Here is a 4,557-nt window from a genome sequence, read left to right on the forward strand (position 1 = left end):
GGCTGTTTCTGGAAGGAAGCAGTCTTGGGTTGTCCCAATATCCTGGGTGTTTTCTGATCCTTATCCATTCCTTTCACAAGTGATGCCTCACCTTCCCCATTCCCAGTCAGGAATGTTTCCATCTGATCCAGCTGTCTCTTTTCCATTCTCCAGAAATGAAAGGAGAGCCTGTGCAGAAGGAAGCATTTGCCCGAGGAAGCAGTGGTTGCATGCCAGCCTCAGCTCCAGGAAGGGAGGCCATGCCAGGCACAGGCACAGGAGGTAATTGCTGTGCCTCTGGGCCTGAGCCCTGCTGAGGCTTGAGCTGCCCTCTCTGCTGCTTGGCAGTGCGGGCACAGCCTGGACTAGAGCGGCACAGCCCAGGGGAATTATCCCGAGCAGGCTCAAGGCACTCGGGTCCTGAGCAGTCCTGCTGGGGTCCCTCCATGGGAGACACGTCCTGAAACCTGGCAGTGACTGCATGGGGTGCCCATAGTGGGGAAAGGACAGAGGGGGAGAGCAAGGCTGCAGTGTGTCCTGAGAGGGCCTGGCTGTTTGCCCTTGGGATCTGGGAGCTGTCCCAGCAGAAGGAGGGCAGGAGGGAGTGTAGGAGGGAGGGATGGATAGCTGTGGCACTGCCTGCTGCAGTTTGCCCCAGGGCTTTAGGGAGGATTTTCTGTGAGTTTGAGGGAGAGAGCCCCAGGGCCCTGGGCTACTCCAGCCACCCCTCCCAGGGATGTTGCTGAGGGCAGGGAAAGAGTGTGGAGAGTGATCAGGAGCCAGCCCAGAGCTCCCCAGGCCCCTGGGCAGGTTTGGCCATGTCCATTCCCATCTGGGTCCCATAACCTTACCCGACCCCCTTGCAGTGCCCTTTTCCCTGTAGCATTAGGGGTTCCCAGCATGCCACAGATATGGTTGTGATCTCTGCTCCCTTTTAGACTGGAATCGTGACATGGTTTCAGGAAGTCCTGATGAAGGATGGTTTGAAGTTCCTGGAGGATGCTGGAGGCAAGTTTTCATTCTGCCTTTCCTGAGTGAATAATCAGGATCAATGCAACAAAAGCTCATTTATAGACCCTTTCCCTTAACATTATGTAAGGGCTGAAGGATTCTGAGAATCTTTCCCTGCTCCCTTCTGGAGGCCTGAGGAATCCCACAGGATCGCTGTCAGTGGGAGGAAGGAACATTGATCTTTCAGTCCTCCTCCCGTGTGCTGTGCCAGTGTGTCCTTCCGTGTGCTCTGTGCAGTCAAAGAGAAGAGCAGAGAGGGAAGGGGCCGGGCCCAGGGCTGTGCCCTTGGGCTGAGCCTTGTGGGCAGCCTGAGGATCTCCTGCAGTGCCACAGGAGCTCTTCTGTCCTGCCTTTCTTTGCAGATGAACCTTCCGGTGAAGGCCCCACATCCAGGACTGAGGCTCTGGGAGATGCTGAGGGTAGGTCAAGGCCTTTCCCCTGGGAGAGCTTCCAACTCAGAGCCCAAAGCTGGGCCAGGGGGACAGCGCTGCAGGTGCCAGCACAGAACCATGCACGCGTGTGCCCGCACCCTGCACGATCCCCTCACCGCTGCTGCGGCTCAGTGGTGCCCGTGCAGATCAGCAGAGATGGCAGAAGCTTCTGTGGCTGTTGAGTTACAGGTGTGTCTGCCGGGAGGACTTCTCCAGGTCCAGGGCTGGATGCTTGGCCCCAACCCAGCTCCCATGGCAGGGGTGAGTAGTGTGTCGCTTCTGACCTCACAGGCTGAGCCCTGCTTTTGTGGGATCCATTCCTGAGAAATGGAACTACTTTCTCTTAAGGTCCTGCAAAAGGAAAGACCCAAGATACTGCAGCCAAAACATCTCATGAGGCAGATGAATTCCTGAGACAAACACAGAAGCAAGCACCCCGAGGACAAGGTGGGTGCGTTTCCCTCATGCTTCCCCTGGGACTCAGCAGCCGGGGGCTTTGGCTGCACATCTGGACACGCCGTGCCTGGCACAGCAGGAAGGGATCCATGGCAGCCTCGCTGCCCCGCTGCTGCTTTCACGCCCTGCAGGGCTGTTTCCCAGCCTGGCCTTGCTGCAATTCCTCCCCAGCCTCTGCAGGATGGAATTTGGCATTAGCTGATAGGGTGCCCCAACTGTACCGTGGGCCTGAGATCCCCTGCCATTTCCCAGTCTCTGAGAAGATCAGGAGGTGCAGCTGTTTGCACAAGGGAGTGCACTGGCCCAGCCCCAGTTACCTGGGCTTTTTCCTGATCTTTACCTGTGACTTAGACAAGCATTGCCTCATGAAGGTGCCACCTCCCCAGTGGGGAATATTTCCATTTGATCCAGTTGTCCCTTTTTTCCTTTTTCAAGTGATGGACCAAAAGGCTGTTCAGGAGGAGGAACACTCAGGGAGAAGCAGTGGCTCATTGGCAGCCCTAGCTGCAGGAAGGAAGGTGATGGCAGAGACGGGCACAGGCACAGCAGGTAATTGCTGTGCCGGGCTCAGCCGTGGCCGGGGCTGTGTGGCAGCAGCTCTTCCCCCAGGGCCTGCCCTTGCCCGGCCCGGCAGCAGCCAAAGCTGGAGGCGCCTCGGCTTCCAGGCCTCTGGAGGTGGTTCAGAGCCCCGGGGAAATGGGACTGGTGCAGCAACATCCCTGGCGCTGCAGCTGCTGCGGAGCTGGCCCTGAGTGCCCAGAGGCCCAAGGCACAGGAGCAGCCCCGAGCGGGGGGCTGCAGCCAGAGCTGGCTCCCGACTGAGGCTGCCTGGCCAAGAGCAGCCCCAGGGGCACAGGACAGAGGCAGAGGGAGGTGGGGAGGAGAAAGAGCAGGGCCGAAGTTGCCCTTGAAAGGCAGAGGCGCTGTGGGGCCCGCTCCTGGCCAGGGATCCTGCCCAGAGCCGTGCCCTGCTGGCCAGGGCCTTGAGGGGCAGCTGTCCAGCTGGGCCCAGCTGTGCCAGCAGCTCCAGCCGTGCTGGGGAGCCTTGCCAGCTCTGGGCCCTGCTGTGCACGAGGGTCCCTGTGTGCCACTGGCAGCTGGGGCCTCAGCCACCTCCTCTCTGCACAGGAGCACCTCTCCCACTTCACAAGACCGGCCTAATACCTCAGCCATGGAGAACTTGGCCTGTCATCATGCATCTCCATGCCAGTATCCGTTGTCCCTTCCACAGGTGTATTACCAGCTCATAGCTGGAAGTATGCTACAACCACTGCCTAGAACAGATCCGTCTCTCCCTGAAGGGAATGACCTAGCTGCCCATCCAGGATAGGAGGTGCAGCCCTCTAGCCAGGGAATGGATTATTCGAAAAGTTATATTTACTTGTAAAAATTTTAGATGTTTATTAAAAACCTTATTAGAAATATAACAGGACACTGAATAAAGACAATGTTACTGTGCCGGGAGTAGAGGATTTTTCCCACCACATTCTCATGCACGCAATGGAGGTCTCACCTTTTAACTCTTTTGCTCTTCTTAAAGTTCTGTCTATCGACTCCTTCTTTGATGTCCAGTGCTGGAGTTTACTTCCTTACATCTCGATTGGAGGTCAGGTGCTGCTGTCGTAGCAAGGTGACCCTCTTAAATGTCTCAAACTCAGGTAATCCCAAGATAACAACACAACAGGGGGTAAAACATATCTATATATATATAAAACTTCTCTTAACATATATGCATGATATTTATCCTTTAATTGTGAGAGTCAACTGTCACTTTACTCATCTATCACAGGCTTGAGTCCAGCTTCAGCTCAGGTGTCTGTGTGCTACCACCAGCACTGGCGGAGCTGCTCGTCTGGGCACAGCCAGGCATGGGCAGGCAGCAGCTGGGCATGGGGCTCATCAGACCAACAGCACCCTCATGTTATCTTTGTCTTTCATTTTAAAACATTTAGATATATTTTTCCTTTGTAGCATTGAGAAGAGTTTTTCATAGAATACGGACACCAGATATTTGTTCCCCTTTCCTCCAACAGTTCTGCATTTGACAAAGTAGTTTTACAGTTAAGGAAACCTAGAATCTTCTGAGACTTGGGCAATAAAAGTATAATTGCCTTTAATTCTTAATGTTTAGTCTTACACAGCCCAGACAAGACCAGCACAGCTCAGGGGAATTATCCCAAGCAGGCTCAGGGCACTCGGGTTCTGAGCAGTCCTGCTGGGGTCCTTCCATGGGGGACACATCCTGAAACCTGGGGAGTGACTGCATGGGGTGCCCATGGTGGGGAAAGGACAGAGAGGGAGAGCAAGGCTCCAGTGTGTCCTTAGTGGGCCTGAGCCTGTCCCCTGGGGCTGGGGGAGCTGTCACGGGGCAGGGAGGGCCAGGGGTGGCAGTGGCTGCTCAGGGATGGCTTTGGCCCGTGTCCCTGGCAGCAGCCACTGCCCAAGCAGCTGCGCTGACCCCGGGCTCTCCTCCCGGCCTGCTGGGCTTTGTTGGCTGGCACAGCCTGTGCCAAGGGCCGGCAAGGTGCCTGCAGGCCCCAGCTCTGGGGGAAACAGAGGACGTCCTGCCTGTATCCGCCGTGCTGCCAGCTGAGCAGTGCAGCACAGCACGGGCTCACGCTCCCCATTGCTCCCACAGATGCAGCCGGCACCACAACACGTCTTCCCCATGCCCAGAAGG

General features: G+C 56.4%; 1 long non-coding RNA gene across 1 annotated transcript; it reads left to right on the plus strand.

Annotated features, from left to right (window-relative positions):
* Positions 1-1,230: 1,230 nt before the first annotated feature.
* Positions 1,231-3,350, plus strand: LOC135307051 (uncharacterized). The gene is made up of 5 exons (XR_010367792.1): positions 1,231-1,409; positions 1,611-1,682; positions 1,770-1,868; positions 2,313-2,426; positions 3,109-3,350. It is a non-coding gene; the product is annotated as an uncharacterized LOC135307051 (long non-coding RNA).
* Positions 3,351-4,557: the final 1,207 nt, after the last annotated feature.

Source organism: Passer domesticus, chromosome 9 (genome assembly GCF_036417665.1).
Source record: "Passer domesticus isolate bPasDom1 chromosome 9, bPasDom1.hap1, whole genome shotgun sequence".
Classification (NCBI taxonomy): Eukaryota; Metazoa; Chordata; class Aves; order Passeriformes; family Passeridae; genus Passer; species Passer domesticus.